Source organism: Triturus cristatus, chromosome 6 (assembly GCF_964204655.1).
Source record: "Triturus cristatus chromosome 6, aTriCri1.1, whole genome shotgun sequence".
In the NCBI taxonomy this organism is placed as follows: domain Eukaryota; kingdom Metazoa; phylum Chordata; class Amphibia; order Caudata; family Salamandridae; genus Triturus; species Triturus cristatus.
The window spans coordinates 1,206,372,130-1,206,393,434 of NC_140589.1; positions in this window are offsets into that span (position 1 = coordinate 1,206,372,130).

Below are 21,305 nucleotides of genomic sequence, written 5' to 3' on the forward strand. Positions count from 1 at the left end.
ATCCCAAATCTCCAGGATGCGCAGAATTCTCAGCACAGAGCACGGGGTCCGCAAGTTAGAGGAGGTTATCATCAGCATATAGTGAAATATCATCCTCACAGCCCAGGTCCCTTCGGAGGTCCCATATTTGTGCATCTATTTGGATCCACGATGCCAGAGGTTCAAGAGCGACCGCAAAATGTAGAGGTGAGACCAGACAGCCGTGTTGAGTGCACCTGGATAGTCCAAAACTTTCTGAGAGGTTCCCGTTGTCTCGGACTCTTACCACCGGGTCTTTATATAGTAGGCTGACCCAGTATAAGATATAGGGTTCAAATCCCTAATTGCAAAGTATGGTCATGTTACGGAGTCAAAGGACTTCTCGGCTTCCAACGTCAGAAGGACCCCTGACTCTACTATGTGCCAAGCAGTCCATCAATTTCTGCAGATTATGACTCATGGCCCTGTCTGGCATAAATTAACAAGTGAGTCAACCACCTGCATGAGGTAGTTTGCTAGAATCTTGATCCGGATTTTTGTTTCTATGTTAATCAATGAGATTAGCCTATAAGAGGCACAATCATTTATGGGTTTCCTATCCCTATGGATCAGAACAGTTGTTGCTTCTATAAGGTCACGCGGCAAGGTGCCCATCTCCTTGGCTGTGCTAACCATAGAGTAGATTGGCTTTGCCACTTTAGACATTACATTGTTAAATAATTCTGCAGGGAAGCCGTTAGGGCTGTGGGTTTTGCCATTGCTCAGTTGGGAGATAGCTGCAGCCATCTCACCCTCCGTGATCTTCCCATCAAGCGCTTCCACCTGGTCTGGCTAAAATTACTATTATTAACTGCATATTTACTTAACTTGACTATATATACACCTCTATTTTTAGTTGCTCTATCTATAGCTGCCTCATCTTCATTTCTCTTCATGCCTCTTTACATCACTCTGCTGGTCTTTTTCCATCTAATATTTCTCCCCTTGTTTCAGTTTCTTATTGTTCTCTTCCTGATTTCTCTCTCTCTCACTCTGAGCTAAAGTCTGATCATGAAAAAACAGAGTCTTGGGTCCCAGATATGCTGGTGTTCACCACCAGCACAAATCTATTGCTAGTACACTACACTTTAACGCATCTTTGGAATGTTGTGTGAGTGTTAATTTTTCGCCCTGCTTAGCAGGTCCTTTTGTCAATTGAAGGTTCAAACTTCCTTCAGAGATTTTGTTCAGACTCAATGGTATAATATTAATGTAATACAGTACCTGAACACCTCCTGTAGGGTGACAAACTGTCTTACTGTTTGTAGTACCTGTCATTATCCTCGATTGACCGTTCTGCAGAAAGATATCTACTTGTTCAAACAACAGAGAATACACAGTTCTTGGCAACTCGATACAGTGTATAGAAAATCAGTCTGACTGATAATTTCTGCTGGTTACTTAAATAAAACAGTCAGCCATCTTAATATGGGCAGACATTCTTGGTCATTCAAATGTGCTGTCACTCCTCAATTTATCTGAAAATGGGCTGACACCTGAGGAGAGGACTTTTAATTTGCACAGAATAACTCGGTCTTATGAATCAGGTAATGCAAATATCCAAACTGTTGACATTTGATACCATCATTGAGCACCCATGATTTGTTTTATCTTCCTTTCTTTAATTCACTCAGTGAGCTCCAACTTGCTATCTCCAACAGAATTTAAAAAGAATTAAACAAATAATGAATAAAGTAAAAAATAACTAGACCATTTTTAAAGGAGTTTGTAGGAAAGTGGTATCTGCTTCTTATGGTTAACCCCACTTTTTGCTTGATCTCTCACTGTTTTTGACTAGTCTGACTGGAATCCTGCTAATCAGGACCTCAGTCTATCTGCTTTCTCTCTTAAAATTGACATACATGTACTTTAGTACACTCCAGATTGGATACTGGGGTACTCTTATAAGTCCCTAGTATATGGTACCCATGTACCCAGGGCATAGGTACCCCAGAGGCCTCCCATGGGCTGAAGCATGTATTATGCCACCCATGAAAGGCCATGCAAAATGGAAGTCTAGGTCTGCTACTGCAGCATGGGTAAGATGGTGCTTGCACCACTTACTTCAGATATAGGTTCACTATATATATTCGGTCACTACACTTAAAACTTATAATTCACCCCTATAGTAGGCCTTGACAGTCCCGAAGGCAGGTGCTGGGTTTTATGTGAGAGAGTGCCCCTGAATGAGCAGAGCCCCTCTGCAGCTTACAGTGACCATTCTCCCGGGTTGTCTGTGACTCACCCGGTCATATGGGTAGAGGTGCATTATAATCTCGTGGTAAATGCTATCTCGAAAACGGCTGCTTAGAAACATATTGTGTTTGGTATCAAACACCTTGGAATCATACCTCCACACTGGTAACTGGTGTGGGAGGTATGATTCCACCCTTCAGAAGAGAGCTTTGTGGGGTCACTGGTCTTACCGGTGCCACCCTTCTCGACCCGGACAGCACAAAACGGATACTGCCGACCAGAGACACACTTCCGCCCTCCTGTTGCTGAGCCAAGCTGGAGCAGAGGGAGGCAGCACAGTAGGCATCCTGTCATGGGGAGGTGTGACCACCTCCCAGACAGGATTTAGTGTATTGGGGCTGGGTGGGTGCACTCTGAGAGTGCCTGACAGTCTGCACTTGGGCCTCATTTGGTGTCCCTGTGCATAGTCCAGCTCCAACCAGTTCTGGGAGCCATTGGCTCCTGCTCTGGCACGAAACTGGACAAAGGACATGGGTGTAGCCACCCCTCTGTCCTGCCCCTCTCCTAGGAGAGTCCCCTGAATCTGTCCAACCCTCTCTTACCTGACTGTAAGACTTTAGATTTTACGTGGACAAGAGTCAACGAGAAGAAACCACTGACCTTCCACCGTCCGGACACCTTGGACTTTGCTGGACCTAGACTGGGCTCAACTTTGTCCCCCTTTCCGTCCGAAGCTTAGTTTGTGCCTTTGCTCCATACAGGCTCTGTGCAGGACCTGTGATGCACTTAAGACAACAGAAGAATCTCCCTTAGAGTGAAGGAGTAACTCCCCTGCTTCGCAGGAACCTAACCGCAACTGACCGGTCTGCTGCTCCTGAGCTCCAGCGGACTCCGAAGATTTCAGCAACACAGGAGTTGGGTTTATGAAGGTCCTTGAGGTTAATCTGCCCTCTCACTGAGTTTGAGGCCAGTATCCCTCATGGGGACTGTATAACCCCCTGTGCACGGTGTCCATTTGCAAGTGCATTTGCTTGTTGGCGATTCCCGAGCTTGTGCATTGGACTCCATGTAGTCCTGACCCTGAGCAGTATTTGCATCAAAGAACTCCGGCCTCCTCACACCGAGTACTTCGCAATCTGGCTCGAGGTCCCCTCACGACTCCTGGTCATTCAGCCTGTGGGTCCTCTTGAGGGTCATCTTGATTGTTCTTGGGCTTTCCTGGTTGCTCCAGACGTGCCCTGACTCGCCATTGCTTGGTGAGTTCCCTGGACCTTGCTGGTCCACACCATAACCTGTTTGACCTTCCTGCGTGGGTTTCTTTTGCCAAGGCTTGTTAGTGCTCCTTCCAAACACCAACCCCTCAGCACTCGACATCCTTTGTGGGACAGCTCACCTCCGGCTCCTGGTCATCCACGACGTCTCCTGGTCCTCGTGGCTGCAGAGTCAAGCATCCCTTCTTCGCACCTGAAGCACCCGACATCGGTGGTCATTCAACTTCCGAGCCCCTGATCACTCTAAAGTGACCTAGACTCTGTCCCCTCTGCTTTCAGGTTCCTTCCTTCTAGAATCCAGGCCAGGCTTGGATTCCACCGGACCCTTTTCACCTTCACGGAAGCAGTACTTTCTTGCAGCTCTCCATTGAGAACGATGGCAGTTTCCGACGCCACTTCAGACCTATGCACCCGGCTCCCCGGGGATAGGTAACTCGGGTACTGCGGTTTCCGTGGGTTGGGTGGCTCTTCAAACTCTTAAGCTCCGAAGGGTTCGCTCGAAGTCCTCCTAGAAGAGTCCTTAAACTTTAAAAGTGTAACCGCGACATCCCCATAGAATTGTACGGAGCCCGCTGTCATGTTCCCACACTGCACCTGGCCTCTGTGGGGTCCCTGTCTACTCACCTTGGGTGGTTCCTTGGGGTCCAAGCGATTCTACGTGCTCTAGACCTTGCCTTGATCTCAGTTGTGATTGTCATACCACTATTTTAATATATGGTTTGGTCTCCCCCTGGAGCCCACTGTGTATTGTGCTACTTACAATTGTTCTATTGATTACATATTGTGTCCTTTGTGTTCTAGCCTCATGTAGAGGATAGTAGAGAGTGTTATATTAATAAATACATATTTTTATATAACTACTGTGTGGTTCTCCTTCATTTAGTCATTCAGGATTTGATATTCTGGTAAAACAAGCTGCTTTACATTCCTTCAAGATTAAGCCTGAAGGTTGCAGCTACCACTAGGATAGCTTTCTAAAAGTTATCTTTGACCTCATACATCATAAGGGTTGTATGGACTGGTGCACGGTGCCCGCTTTAATTAGTGACCAGCATATACCAAGCCAACTTCTCACAGTGGTGTACAGCGGTTGGGATTCAAGCTTTCTATTGTTTTACAAGATAAATCTCACTGAGTGATTAACTGAAAACCACTAAAGTATTAGGCACATATAATACTTCAGGATTAGAATAAGTAAGTTCTACCGAACTTGGGGTTGGGTAAGTTAAGGGTCTAGCACACCCTTTCTCCAACCTAAGAGAGTTTAGTTCCCACTAGGTTAGGTAGGTGGATACACCACACCACATTTAGTATGTCTTCTAAAGGAGAAGCCAGTGGCTCTCTGCCTTCTAGATATAATGGTCTCTCAGTTCAGGATTTGAAAGCCATGTGTGCTTCTAGGAAGCTGAAGACAGGGAGAGATGCAAAAACCCAACGCCTCATTGAGGTGTTATTCTTAGATGACCTTAGGAAGACCCCAGGGTCTGATTAGGTAGATATAGTGGGTGGGACAGGGAATGAGGACAGGCCAGGAAGTGAAACCTTCTTTGACCTGGAACCAAACCCTGACCAGGAGGATCAAAATGAATCCCCCCTGTACAAACTAGATCTTCCAGTAGGTGGGGGAGAAGGCCCCAGTGGCCCTTTCTTCACTCCTCCATGAAGAGTACAGAGTTTACCCAGGAGATCTAGATCTCCCTCTATAGAATCTCACCATTCAGGAACTTCTGTAGGGACCTCCATATCCAATAAGAGAGATAGCTCTTATGATAGAGAGTGCTAATTCCTAGAGCTTGAGAAAGTCAAGCTTAGACTTAGGCAAGAGCAATCAACACTAGATAAGGAATCCTTAGAACTAAAGCAGGCAAGAAAGAGATTGGGACTAGAGTCCCATGGTGGCAGCAACAGTGTCCCTAGGGTTAAGGAGTACACTTATGACCATAGGAACCTGAGCAAGATAGTCCCTCCCTACCATAGTGGGGATGACATCCACAAATGGAGAACTGCTTTGGACAGGGCCTGTAAAGTACAGAAGGTCCCTCAGGAGCAGTGGGCAGCTATATTGTGGCTGTCCTTTGCTGACAAAGGTAGAGATGAGCTCCTCACTGTTAGAGAAGAGGATGCTGACAATTATTCAGTTTTGAAGAGTGCTCTCATTGATGGGTTTGGCTTAACCACTGAACAATACGGGATTAAGTTCAGAGACACCCAGAAGGCACAGACTCAGGACTGGGTAGACTTTGTAGATTGTTCTACTAAGGCTCTGGAAGGCAGGTTACTTGGCAGCAAAGTGAATGATTTCAATGGAATGTACAATTTGATTATGAGGGAGTAGATCTTTAATAGTTGTCAAAACCAGTTGTTGCATCAATACCTGGTTGACTCCGATCTGACTTTGCCCCAAGAATTGGGAAAGAAGGCAGATAGATTGGTCAAAACCAGGGTGAAGCAGAAAAATCGGAACCAAGGTGGTGACCAAAAGGAGCAAGATGCTAAACCTACAGATAAGGGTGGGAAGAAGGGTAAAGACCAGAAGTCTTCTTCAGGGCCCCAAAAACCTACATCTGAGGGTGGGTCACAATCCAACAAGGGGAAAGGCAGAAAGAAGCCTTGGTGCTTTTTGGTTAAGGAAAATACACATTGAACTAGGGATGTCAATTGTGCCAAAGCCAAGGATCCTCCTACTACCACCACTGCCCCTAAGGCAACTGTTCCCCCTAGTTCAGCTCCAAGTAGTGGTACAGGGAACAAGGGTATAGTAGGGTTAACCCTGGGTTCTGAGATGGGGTCTGGCCTAGTCAGAACTCCAGCTCAGGCTGTTTTAGTCTGGGATGGAGGCATAAATATTGCCTCCCTATTTGTCAGTCCCAGTAATCTGGGCAAATACAGACAACAGCCCTTAATCAATGGTAAGGAGGCCATGGCATGTAGGGACACAGGAGTCAGTGTCACAATGGTGACTAAGGATCTTGTGAGCCCTGACCAGATCATACTTGGTGAGATGTACCAAGTGACCAATGCTAGCAATGTCAAGACAGACCATTACTTGGCAGTTGTTAAGTTCAGCTGGGGAGGGGTAACTGGCCCTAAAAAGATTGTGGTTAGCTCAGACCTCCCTGTGGAATGCTTGTTGGGCAATGATTTAGAAACTTCAGCTTGGGCTAAGGTGGAACTCAGGACACATGCAGCAATTTTGGGCATCGCTGCAGATGTGTTTGCTGTGACCAGGTCACAGGCAAAAATGTCTTCCACTAAACAGGCCCTGAATCCTGGAAAAATGGACCAGGGGCCCTCCAAGAGAAGGGGCAGTAGGGGTATGGCAGTGTCTTCCTTCCCAGACTTAGAGTGACAATCAGTCTCCTGAGGAAGATAATCCAAGTCCCTGTGAAAGAACTGTCTCAGAGGAACTTGAACCTGATCAGGTTGAGTTCTTCAGGACAGGGGGCCCTTCCAGGGCAGAGCTGAGTCAGGAGCTGCACAGCTGCCCCTCTCTTGAACCCCCCAGACAGCAAGTTGCTGCTGAGAGAGCCAGTGGGTCCCACAGGATCTACTGGGATGAAGGACTCCTTTACTCAGAGGGCAGAGACCCCAAGCCTGGTGCAAACCAAGAGGTTGGTTATACCTCTGAAGTTTAGGGGCTGCCTACTAACACTGGCACATGACATCCCATTAGCAGGACACTTAGGCCAAAGTAAGACCTGGGACAGGCTTGTCCCTCACTTTCACTGGCCTCACATGTCAGAGGACACAAAGGAGTTTTGTCGCTCATGTACCACCTGCCAAGCCAGTGGTAAGGCAGGTGATACTACAAAGACCCCTCTGTTACCACTACCTGTCGTGGGGCTCCCTTTGAGAAGGTTGGGATTGACATAATTGGTCCCTAGGAACATCCAACTGCATCTGGGCACAGATATATTCTAGTGGTGGTGGACAATGCCACTAGGTACCCAGAGGCCATACCCCTTAGAACCACCACAGCTCCTGTGGTGGCCAATGCCCCCCTGGATTTTTTCCAGAGTGGGTTTCCCTAAGGAGGTCTTAACTGACAGTGGTGCAAACTTCATGTCAAGTTACATAACTGCTATGTGGAAGGAGTGTGAAATGAATTACAAATTCACCACACCCTATCACCCACAAGGCAATGGGTTAGTTGAGAGATTCAACAAAACCCTGAAGGGCATGATCATGGGCCTCCCAGAAAAGCTTAGGCAAAAATGGAATGTCCTGGTGTCCTGCCTTCTCTTTGCCTGCAGAGAGGTTCCTCAGAAGAGGTTGGCTACAGCCCTTTTGAACTTCTGTTTGGACATCCAGTTAGGTGTCCCTTGTGTCTAGTGAAGGAGGGGTGGGAGTTCCCTCTCAAACCACCTAAGCAAGACATAGTGGACTATGTACTTGGTCTCTGCTCCAGCATGGCTTAATACAAGAAGAAGGCATCCAAAAACCTTGAGGCTAGCCAAGAATTACAGAAAGCTCGGCATGAGCAAAAGGCTGTTCTGACTATGTACGACCCAGGACAGAAGGTATGGGTGTTGGAGCCTGTGGCCCTAGCAGCTCTCCAGGATAAGTAGAGTGGACCCCATACCATTCTTGAGCAGAAGGGAGAGGTTACCTACCTGGTTGACCTTGGAACTCCCAGGAGCCCCCACAGGGCGCTCCACGTGAACAGGCTCAAGCCATATGTTCACAGGGCAGACATGGGCTTGCTCATGTCTACTGATGAAGGACAGGAGGAAGAGAGTGACCAACTCCCTGACCTCCTCTCACAGAACCCTGATGATGGTTCAGTTGATGGTGTAGCCTTGGCAGGCAGCCTCAATGAACAGCAACGGACTGATCGCAGGAAGGTCCTCAATCAGTACAGACATATGTTTTCCCTGACTCCTAGTCATACCATTTGGTGTACCCATGAAGTTGATACAAGTGAAATTATGCCTATTAAAAATAAGATTTACAGGCAATCTGACAATGTAAGGGACTGCATCAGGACTGAGGTCCAAAAGATGCCGGAATTGGGAGTAATTGAACACTCATATTGCACTTGGGCTAGTCCAGTAGTCCTAGTACCCAAACCTCACACCTAGGGTGGTAAGAGAGAGATGAGGTTTTGCGTAGACTACAGGGGGCTCAATGCAGCCACTAGGACTGATGTTCATCCTATTCCCAGGGCAGATGAACTTATAGATACTTTGGCCTCAGCCACATTTCTGAGTACATTTGACCTCACTGCTGGATAGTGGCAAATCAGACTAGCTGAGGATGCCAAACCCAAAACAGCATTCTCTACCCCTAGTGGACACTATCAGTTTATTGTAATGCCTTTTGGTTTGAAGAATGCACCTGCCACATTTTAGAGGTTGGTGAATAAAGTTCTCACAGGCCTGGAAGCCTATAGTGCAGCTTTTCTTGATGATATTGCTGTATTTAGTTCCACCTGGGAGGATCACCTGGTCCACCTGAGAAATATTCTGGAGGCCCTGCAAAAGGCAGGCCTCACTATCAAGGCCACTAAGTGCCAGATAGGGCAGAGTAAGGTTGTGTACCTGGGCCACCTTGTGGGTAGAGGTCAGGTTCAACCATTGCAGAGCAAAATCCAGACCATCACGGAATGGGTTGCTCCAACTACCCAGACTCAGGTCAGAGCTTTCTTGGGCCTGACTGGGTACTACAAAAAGAATGCCTAAGAAAGTTCAGTGGACAGTTAGCTGTCAAAAGGCAATTGATGACATGAAGCAGGCCATGTGCACTGCTCCCATAATGCAAAGTCCTGACTATTCCAAACAAATCATTGTTAAAAATGATGCATCTGAGTTGGGGGTAGGGGCTGTGTTATCACAACTGAATGAAGAGGGTCAGGATCAGCCAGTAGTTTTTATAAGCAGAAGGCTGACCCCCAGGGAGAATCGTTGGTCAGCTACTGAGAGGGAAGCCTTTGCTATGGTTTGGGCTCTGAAAAAGCTGAGGCCATACTTGTTTGGCACTCACTTAATTGTTCAGTCAGACCATAAGCCCCTCTAATGGCTTAAACAGATGAAGGACAAAACCCCAAACTTTTGAGGTGGTCCATTTCCGTACAGGGGATGTACTATACAGTGGAACTTAGACCTGGGAGTAACCATGTCAATACAGATGGACTCTCCAGATATTTCCAGTTAGAAAATTAAGACTCATCTGGTCTAGGTTAGTCTCACGTTCTTTCGTTTGGGGGGAGGGGTTGTGTAGGAAAGTGGTATCTGCTTCTTATGGTTACCCCCATTTTTTGCTTGATGTCTCACTGTTTTTGACTAGTCTAACTGGGATCCTGCTGATCAGGACACCAGTATATCTGCTTTCTCCCTTAAAATTGACATATATGTACTTTGGTACACTCCAGATTGGATACTGGGGTACCCTTATAAGTCCCTAGTATATGGTATCCATGTACCCTGGGCATAGCTACCCCAGAGACCTCACATGGGCTGAAGCATGTATTATGCCACCCATGAGAGGCTATGCAAAATGGAACTCTAGGTCTGCTATTGCAGCCTGGGTAAGATGGTGCTTGCACCACTTACTTTATATATAGGTTCACTATATCTATTGGTCGCTATGCTTAAAACTTATAAATCACCCCTATAGCAGGCCTTAACAATCCTGAAGGCAGGGTGCTGGGTTTTATGTGAGAGGGTGCCCCTGCATGAGCAGAGCCCCTCTGCAGCCTTTGGAGACCATTCTCCCCTGTTGTCTGTGGCTCAGTCGGACATACAGGTAGAGGTGCATTATAACCTTGTGGTATATGCTATCTCGAAAACGGCTGCATAGAATCATATCGTGTTTGGTATCAAACACCTTGGAATCATACCGCCACACCAGTAACTGGTGTGGGAGGTAGGATTCCACCCTTCAGAAGTGAGCTTTGTGGGGTCACTGTTCTTACAGGTACCAGCCTTCTCGACCCAGACAGCACAAAATGGATCCTGCCGACCAGAGACACTTTTCTGCCCGCCTGCTGCTGAGCTAAGCTTGAGCAGAGGAAGGTAGCACAATAGGCATCCTGCCACGGGGAGGTGTGACCACCTCCCAGACAGGATTTAGTGAATTGGGGCTGGGTGTGTGCACTCTGAGAGTGCCTGAAAGTCTGTACTTGGGCCACATTTGGGGGCATATTATCAAGGGCCCATCGCCTCTTTAGCTGCACTTTTTTGCCGCTAAAGCGGCGATATTTTTATCACCCTATTAGCAAGCTGTCGCTAACAGCCGTTAGCGACAGCTTACTGGCGATAGCAGCCGTTTTTATTATCGCCTTGCATGCCAGTGATATTTATCGCTAATGACATGCAAGGTTGGCGTTCTGTCTCTAAACTTCACAAAAACACCCGCTAACCGCACTTCGCCCTATTAGCAAGGGTGACCCGGACCCGCAAAGCGATAAAAAAAGTGTTGCTAAGGCCTGTTAGCTGCAGGAATTTAAGACCAGAAAAAAGCAGGTCTTAAAAATGTGGATCAGACATGGGCCCACACTTATGCATGTTTTTGGTGCTGCACTGCAAGCAATGTTGCAGCGCTGCCCTGCGACAAAATTATAGGGTCCAATTTACAATTCCCTTGCGACATCTTTACGACACCGTTGCGCCACTTATGTGATGCAGCGGTGTCGCAAACAAAGCGCCACTATGCGACAGATGTACAACTTGATGCATCTAGTGAGATGAGTCACGTTGTAAAGCGCTGCGCTACATTATACCTGCGTCAGGTATAATGTATGCAGGGTGGGCGTTCCATCACAGGGAAGCCCCGTAAAAGTGACGCCGTGAAATCTACAAGATTTCACGGAGTCACTTTTATGTCCCTGCTGCGTCAAAACCTTATGCCTGCTTGTAGCAGGCGTAAGGAGGGAAGCAACATTTCAAGTATAGGATGCCCCTAAACAGTCCTGGAGTAGATTTGCGCTTGCGACACGACTCCAGCACTGCGTCACCTATACGCTGACAGGTGCATCACACATCTGTCTCTCCTTGCGCCACGGTGCCCTGCATTCTAAATGCAGTGCACCCATGGTGGCGCAAGGGGTTCCTAACGTCACGCAAAATAACTGGCGCATCCCTGCTGATCTGCAGGGATGCGCCAGTTATTGTAAATCTGGCCCATAGTGCAGAAATGCGCACCATCACTAAGATAGTGCACATTCCTGTGCCCCAGTCATGAAAAGTGTTTGTGCGCTATGACAAGACAGGGATGCAACAATTCTCATCACGCCCTCCTTGCAACAGCATAGATGCGCTGTACTCACTGGACAGCGCTCCATGACGCAAGTAACGACAGAAACGTCAGGAGTCTTGACGTATCTGTCTGCGCTAAAGTCATGCATTGTGCAGTTGTGGCACAACCATGACGCAACTCCAGCAATGCATGGGGCCAGCCCATCCCTGTGGCACAGCAAAACACACAAGATGATGGACGGAATGTTGCACAATGGCAAAACATTCACCCCCAGTCACAGATCTGGGTTTAATCCATCGTTATTTTGCTCACCACGCCACCCCAGTTCAGACATGGCCATATGCAAATCAGTCTTGACCCTGTGCCTCATGGGAACAGTCCAGCCCGAACTGCCAAGCCATGTCTTCCCTGGACCGGAATCAAGCATCCTAGGACCGGTTTCTGGCTATCAGCCATCATCAGCCAGGATAGCTTGACTCCAGTGGTGTAGTGAGCACGGGACCCACGTCTGGGCATACCCTTCCCACATAGGATGGATTAAACCCAGATCTGTGACTGGGGGTGAATGTTTTGTCAATGTGCAACATTCCGTCCATCATCTTGTGTGTTTTGCTGTTCGCCCTATGTGGGAAGGGTATGCCCAGATGTGGGTCCTGTGCTCACTATGCCACTGGATTCAAGCTATCCTGGCTGAAGAGGGGTGAAACCCCGAAACCGGTCCTAGGATGCTTGATTCCGGTCAAGGGAAGATATGGCTTGGTAGTTCGGGCTGGACTGTTCCCATGAGGCACAGGGTCAAGACTGATTTGCATATGGCCATGTCGGAACTGGGGTGGCATGGTGAGCAAAATAACGATGGATTAAACCCAGATCTGTGACTGGGGGTGAATGTTTTGCCAATGTGCAACATTCCGTCCATCATCTTGTGTGTTTTGCCATCCCTGTGGCACAGCATCACCCTCATGCCTGCCATCAGGCAGGCGGAAGGTACTAACGCAGTGCCGTTCATGAGGGGTGCCCGAATGTCTGTGATGTTGGAGATCCATCGGTGGTGGTTGCGCACTGTGGTGTCATCGTCTGGAAGCATTGGTGGAGTGTTGGTGCGGAGGGAGTTGACGATGTTGGCACTGGCGTCCGGTGGGCAAGGTGAAGACGTCATTCATCCAATGATGGCAGTGCAAGAGAGTCTGGTGTTGTGGCTATAGTTCAAGTACCGACTGGCGGAGGTGACGTGCCCGACCGTGTGTCCTGCTTTGTGGCCTGTTGAGGTGACTTGCTGCTTGCGTCTGATGTTGGTGACCTTCCACAGGAGGGGGTTGTGCTCTGGTCACTGGGGTTGCCCAGGTGGAAATTGAGTACACCAAGTTGGATGTCGTTGGTGGATGAGAGACCCTGGGGTGCAATGAGGTCCTAAATAGGATTGGAGAATGGGGGGCCACGGCCTGGGGGACCTGCACATGAGGGTGCCGGAGAGAATGTTCTTGGGCTTGGTCAGGATTTTGGAGTTGCCTTGGTCCATAGTCACCCTTGGCACATTAGAGTGCGTGATCAGTCGGAGAGTGCCCTGTAGGTGACAGCAATGCCTCCTCCTTGACTGTTGGGATGCTCCTTGCGGGTGATACTGCAGCCGTCTGTGATGGCGAAGGGGAAGCCCGGTATGGAGCAGAGGTAAGTCCTGGCAGGTGAGCTGGAGTCCAGGGTTGATGGCAAGGAGGGTGCAGGCATCGTAGCGGTGGAGTGGCCAATAGGAATGCTCCTTTGTGCTGAGCGCGGCCCATGGGCTGATGGACGTAAACGGCGTAGCTTATGGGTTGCCTTAGGTACGGAGATGACCATTACAATGCAGGCAGTACATCGTTAACAATGCAACTCCGACAACGCGGGTGCCTTAACATTGCATTCGATTACAGCGCATTGTGAGGTCAGTTATGGGGTAATTTTAACTTTTCCATGTGTGAATGTGTTTTAGATGTTAGAAATAAAAATTGTTGTTTTTCTGGGGGTCAGATTTGAAGAATGGGGTGTGCTTTCGGGGTAAAATATGAAATTTGGGGTGTATTTGGGGGTAAAATATGAAATTTGGGGTGCATTTGGGGGTAAAATATGAAATATGTGTTGTGGGATGAAATATGCAAAATTGGGGGGGCATTTGTCTCAAATGTGATTTTCCGGTGTGTTCTGGGGGTTCTAAAAAGGGATTCAAGGGTTCATGTTAGGTTTTTTGTGTGCAAAGGTTAGTGTTGGGTTGCACTTGAAGTGGGAATAGTGATCTTGATGTCTCCGCCATGCAACACCTACCTTACTGTTGCAATGTGCCTAGTATCAGTATGCATTGGAATGGAATGTGAGGTCATGGCATGCATCGCAACTACGTATGTGCCTTTGGCACACGAGTGGTACGCCCGCATTGCATGGGTGCACAGCAGACAACAGTGAGAAGTGCAGGGGTGTCTGGACAGCTGTGGGGTGTAAATGCCAGAAAGAACACTGGATGGTACATGGACGCGGGGATGTGTGTGTGAGCGGGTGTTGAGAACATTTATTGAGGGAAGTCATACCTCCAAGCCAGGTCCCGTGTCTTCTTAGCTCCTGCTCTCTTGCGTCTGCTTCCAGGAATAGGAAGTAGTCAGCCAGGCTCCCTCCCCGGAGTCAATCACAACGCTGCAATGCAGTGGTGGAATTGGTAATTGGCAATGGGACAAGTCATGCAGCCCGGGACAGGAGGGGTGGGCATGTTCTCCATGCAGGCTGTAATGCATGACTGCATTGGGCAGCCTGAGTGGGCCGAACAAACAGTTGTTGCGCACTTGAGTGGGCATGACAATTCGCCCATGCCCTGCTCCGTGTTTGGAGCAGTCCTACCCACCTTCCCCCCGAGGATACATAGCATGATTACATCAGTTAGTTAGCCCTTGTGTTCCCCCTTTATAAATGATTTTTTGGCTTCTCTGAGCCCGCACTCCTCACTTCCTGCCGCTGCTGCCCCTCTGGCCCCCCACCCTTGTCCTGGCCCATTCCCGCCTCCCAGCTGATCGATCCTCCACCCTCCCCTTATACATGGCATACGCTGCACGATTGCGCAGCGGACATGCACCACTGATGCACAGATGGCACGCCTACTACAAGCCCGTCTGTGCCCATCCACAACACAACCACGATCAGCACCAGGGACCCTGGATCACGTGCCACCCACTGCTACAGCACAGCCACCCTCCATGCACTCAACCATGGAAAAGTCAGAGACTGACAACAAGCCTCGGCTAACCCAACCCGCGGCCAGTTATCCTGCCTCTACTGCCGCCAGAGGGTAATCACCACCCCGGACTCCAACACAGCTGACCCCACCGACCTCAAGAAATACCGGCCCATCTCGCACCTCCCATTCGCGCACAAAGTTGCAAAGTGAACTGTCAGCAGGAAACTAACATGAGTTATTGATGGCAATGCCATCCTCGACCCGTCACAATCCAGACTGCGAACCAACCACAGCAACAAGGCCGTCCTACTCACTGCCACAGACGACATCCGCACCCTCCTGGACCAAGGCCACTCCACAGACCTCATCCCACTCGAGCTTTCAGCGGCCTTCTATACCGTCTCCCACCGCACACCTGTTGCAAGAATTCACGACGCCGGCATACAAGGTACAGCCCTAGACTTGTTCCGATCCTTCCCCTCAGGAAGAAGCCAAAGGATCCGACTGCCACCCTTCCTCTTCTTTCCCACGTAAATCACATGCGGACTCCCACAGGGGTCATCTCTGAGCCCGACCCTATTTGACATCTACATGGCCCCCCTCGCCGCCAGCGTCCGACAACACGGCCCCAACATCATTTCCTATGCTGATGACACCCAGCTCATCCTCTCCCTCACCATAGACCCCACTGCCGCCAGACTCAACTTCCAGGAAGGAATGCAGGACGTCACAGTCTGGATGACCAACAGCTGCCTGAAGCTCAATGCTGTGAAGACGGAAGTCCTTTTCCTTGGAACCACCCCTTCAGCATGGACTACACCTCATGGCCTTCGCCCTCGTAAGCCCACCTACCCACTCGGACCACGCCAGAAACCTTGGCCTCCTACTCGACCCATCCCTCACCATGAGCAGACAGGTCTAGGCCGTCACCTCCAGCTGCTTCAACACCCTCCGCATCCTCCGCCAGCCCTTCAAATGGATGCCCCCAGAGTCATGGAAGACAGTCACCCATGCACTCTACGCCACCATTTACAAGTCCCTACTCCGCAGAGTACCGACATTACAGTGCACCGCCACCATGACTCGTCCTCGGCATTCTCGGCACTAACACATCAGCCAATGCCTACATAGACTCCACTGTCTCCCCGTGGTATAAAGAGTGACCTTCAAAATCATCACTCACGCCTACAAATGACTACACATCAACGTAAACAAATACCTCAACAACAGAATCAAATTCCACGTACACAAATGAGACATCTATCTTCCAACCCCGCACATCCACAGAGCCAGAGCCGGCGGGAGATCCTTCTCCCACATTGCATCCAATACCGGGAACGAGCTACTGGCAGACATCAGAGGTGCCCCCTCCCTGTACACCTTCATGAAGACCCTTAAGACCTGGCTCTTCAGCTAACAGATCAGCGGCACCCAACTGAGTGCATTGAGACCCTCACGGGTGAGTAGCGTGCTTACAATTCCCCTGAGCGGTTGATTGATTGTGTTATCATCATGTGGTGATTGTTCCTCTTCTGCAATGGTTGAGGTGGTGGGGCAACACTCTTCCAACATAGCGGTAGAACCGCCACTGGGGATGCATCATCTACATGTGATAGGCATGAGCAACTCCCCCCCCGGCCCTCCTGCGCTACGTGTCCCACCGTCTCCTTACCTTTACAGTGGCGCTGTCCACTGCACTCTCTCCAAACCTGTGACTCAGCCAGCAGGAGCCTCAGCCAGGTGTGCTTTCACTGGGCTGGGTACAGCAGTCACAGCGTTGTCCGCTGGTGGGCCACCCGATGCAGTTGATGCAGCAGGGCTCCCTTAGGCGTGTAGTTGCAGCGCTCAGACCACACAGAGCATCCAGCAAGCCCAGCATCATCCGTCCTGTGATGCAGGGAGACGGCACCCACCACTGGTGATCCCCTCCGTACACCCCGGTGTAGTGGTGTATTGTAGTTTTCGATGCAGACCCCACTACATTGGTGCACATTGGCGCCTCTACCATTAACTACTCCAAGGTGAACAAGGTGGATTTCTCACACAGGTCAGCAACGTGTCTCCATGCGACCTGCCAGACTTCACCACCAGGTATGGGTCATCGTCACACATCAATGTCTCCAACCACGGCTTATCAACTCCACGGCTACTCCACATCCCACTCCAGGCACCAGACGCAGGTCCAGCAAGGCATCCAGGCACCAGACGCAGGTCCAGCGAGGCATCCAGGCACCAGATGCAGGTCCAGCAAGGCATCCAGGCACCATACACAGGTCCAGCGAGGCATCCAGGCACTAGACGCAGGTCCAGCGAGGCATCCAGGCACCATACACAGGTCCAGCGAGGCATCCAGGCACCAAACGCATGTCCAGCGAGGCATCCAGGCAACAGACGCAAGTCCAGCGAGGCTTCCAGGCACCCGACGCAGGTCGAGCGAGGCATCCAGGCACCAGACGCAGGTCCAGCAAGGCATCCAGGCACCAGACGCAGGTCCAGCAAGGCATCCAGGCACCTGACACAAGTCCAGCGAGGCATTCAGGTGGTCATCCAGGTCATCCTGGATGTTGGGTGGCTTGGGTGGGTTGTTGATGTGTGCTGCACTTGGCCCTGGAAACTGCATTGAACTTTTTTTGTGTGCGTCTTTTGTATGGGGGTGGACTGATTGGCTATTTTTTCCACACTTGCTGCTTAGCGTGCGTTTTCTTATCGCTGATTGGCTTCATTGCTAGATTCTGCCCACTATCGCCTATTTCCCTATTGCCATCGCTCTGTGGTTAGCAGCAGTTTTCGCTGTGATCCCTGAAGCTATCGCCTGTTAGCGGCGTGTTGGTAATACGTCGCTAACATGGCGATAACTATCAGGGATCGACAGCGATAAAAAAAATGCTGCTAACCTGGGTTAACGATAATTATCGCCTCTTCTTGATAATATGCCCCTTGGTGTCCCTATGCATAGTCCAGCTCAAACCAGTTCTGGGAGCCATTGGGTCCTGCTCTGGTGTGAAACTGGACAAAGGACATGGGTGTAGCCACCCCTCTGTCCTGCCCCTCCCCTAGGAGGGTCCCCTGAATCTGTCAAACCCTCTCCTATGGGTACAATAGGGCTTACCTGGCTGTAAGAATTTGGATTTTATGTGGACAAGATTCTACAAGAAGAACCCACTGACCTTTGATCATCTGGACCCCTTGGACTTCGCTGGACCTAGACTGGGCTCGTCGTCGTCCCACTTTCCATCTGAAGCTTAGTTTGTGCCTTTGCTCCATACAGGCTCCATGCAGGACCTGTGGTGCACTTAAGACAACAGAAGAATCTCCCTAGGAGTGAAGGAGTCACTCCCCGGATTCGCAGGCACCTAACCGCAACTGACTGGTCTGCTGCTCCTAAGCTCCTGCTGACTCTGAAGATTTCAGCAACACAGGAGGTGCGTTTCCGAAGGTCCCTGAGGTCGATCTGCCCTCTCACCGAGTTTGAGGCCAATATCACTTATGGGGACTGTATAACCTGAACCCCTGTGCACTGCGTTAATTTGCAAGTGCATATGCTTGTTGGCAATTCCCGAGCTTGTGCATTGGACTCTGTGTAGGCCTAACCCTGAGCAGTATTTGCAACAAAGAACTCCGGCCTCCCCGCACCGAGTGCTCTGTGGGCTGGGGCTTCGCAATCTTGCTCGGGATTCCCTTGCGACTCCTGGTCATTCGGCCTGAGGGTCATCTTGATTGTTCATGGGCTTTCCTGTTTGCTGTAGATGTGTCCTGACTTCCCATTGCTTGGTGAGTCCCCTGGACCTTGCTGGTCCACACCATAACCTGTTTGACCTTCCTGTGTGGGTTGCTTTTGCCAAGGCTTGTGGGTGTTCCCGCCGGACACTGAGGCCTTTAGCACTCAACATCCTATGTAGGACAGCTCACCTCTGGCTCCTGGTCATCCTTAACATCTCCTGGTCCTCGTAGCTGCCGAGTCAACCATCCCTTCTTCTCACCTGAAGCACCTGACATCGGTAAGCATTCGTCTTTCGAGCCCCTGGTCACTCTGAAGTGACCCAGACTTTGTCCCCTCTGCTTTCAGGTTCCTTTCTTCCAGAATCCAGGCTTGGATTCCACTGGACCCTTTTCACCTTCACGGCAGCAGTACTTTCTTGCAGCTCTTCATTGAGAACAACAGTAGTTTCCAACGCCACTTCAAACCTATGCACCCGGCTCCCCTGTGATAGGTAACTCGGGTACTAGGGTATTCACGGGTGGGGTTGCTCTTCAAATTCTTAAGTTCCAAAGGGTTCGCTCGAAGTCCTCCTAGAAGGGTCCTTAAACTTTAAAAGTGTAACCGCGACTTCCCCATAGAATTGTACAGAGCCCGTTGTCGTGTTCCCACACTGCACCCGGCCTCCGTGGGGTCCCTGTCTACTCACCTTGGGTGGTTCCTTGGGTTCCCAGTGATTCTACGTGCTCTAGACCTTGTCTTGATATCAGTCGTGACTGTTATACCACTATTTTAGTATATGGTTTGGTCTCCCCCTGGAGCCCACTGTGTATTGTGCTACTTTCAATTGTTCTATTGATTACATATTGTGTCCTTTGTGTTCTAGCCTTGTGTAGAGGATATTAGAGAGTGTTATATTAATAAATACATATTTTTATATACCTACTGTGTGGTTCATCTTCATTTAGTCATTCAGGAGGTGATATTCTGGTAAAACTAGCTGCTTTACATTCCTTCAAGATTAAGCCTGAAGACTGCTCTCCACAGCTACCACTAGGATAGCTTTCTAAAGGTTCTCTTTGACCTCATACATCATAAGTGTCTTTTGGACTGGTGCAAGGTTCCCACTTTAATTAATGGACAGCATATACCAGGCCAACTTCTCACAGAGTTGATGTGTTGAACAAGGATGGAATGAACCTACTTGAAATGTTGTAACTGATAATCTAGAGAGTGTACTCCCAGTTGTGAAGTTACGATTGAAAGAAAGAGTTAACAATTATGTTGTTGAGCTCAGACATTCCCAAAAATATACCTGCTTATTCTAGCATTTTGATTTTTCTATGTTCATGGCAATAGAGTACTCCAACTGTCCCACTGTATCTATTTCATACACCCATTCCATTATTATTGGGGCCGGAAAAAAATTTTGGGCTCTTGCAATGATTTATCAGGCTACATTCCTTAAAGCAAAGATGCTTCTGCCATTATTTTCAAAGCAGCATTTAATGTGTTGTCACTCATTTACCAGCAACTAAACCCAAGCACACTCTTTGGTCTTTTTTTTTTTTAGATATTTTTACTGTGGTCGTAAGTAAGACACAAAATAACATATTACAAAACAAATCCCTCAGTTGGTGGTACGACAGTTGTAAGACATAACAATCGAACAATCATAGAGACAACGTAGCTGGATGCATAAAAAACGAGGAATAAGATCAAGGAAAAAAATCCCAAGGAAAGTATACATTTTGGAGATGGGTGGTAATGAACTGCCTGCAAATGCACCAAACATCCCCTAAACGGTGCCCATATCTTCCTAAGCCAAGACTGCTGGTCATCATTATCGATAATCAGGCTATCCAATAGGCCTATATTGATAATTCATGCCACCAGAGCATAATGTTGGGAGCCTGGGCCAGCAACCAATATCAAACCAGAATCAATCGAGCTAGAGAGATAGTTCAGAAAAAAATACCACTTAGGTGGACTGATACACAAGGTGAATGACCAAATATAATGAATTTAGGGTGTCACCTCATTATAGTTATGCAAAGCATATTCAGCTTAACAAATATGGTCTGCCACTTCTGAAAAATAATGGGACAAATGACGAAGATATGAACTGACTCTGTCCAATCGCCAGAACATCGAAAACACTTAGAGTCCTGCCTCAAATTAATAATAAATAAACGATGAGGAGTCATTGATAAATTTAAAGTGATGAGTTTTAACCCGGGAGACATTCAGGACTGTATTTAATAAAATATATTTTTGTCTTATTTCATCAGGAATAACTTGAACCCCAAGATGTCGGCTTCACTTATCAGTCAATGTCTGAAAAATATCAGGCCACTGTTTGATCTGTGCTGTCAGGATCATTTGATACATCTGACTAAGACTCTTCTTAGGTGGGCCCTGCTTCAAGTATTCTAAAAAGGCGTTAGCAGAACAATTAACGTCTTCCACCCTCGAAAAATACCAAAATTCTTAGTAGGCTGATATGAACCACTGTTCTCTTTCAGGGTGTACTGGTTGTTCGATCACGAATGTCCAGGTTTTGCAAGGGGCGTGGTCCTGACCAGCATCTTCATATTCTTTCGTGAAATATCAATGGAATGTAGCTATCTTATAAGCGAACATTAATTAAAGAAGTGCTACACTACCTTGAAAAAACAGGCCTCTCTTCTGGATGATATCTAGTATCAAGTACTATGCTCAGCTTGTTTCA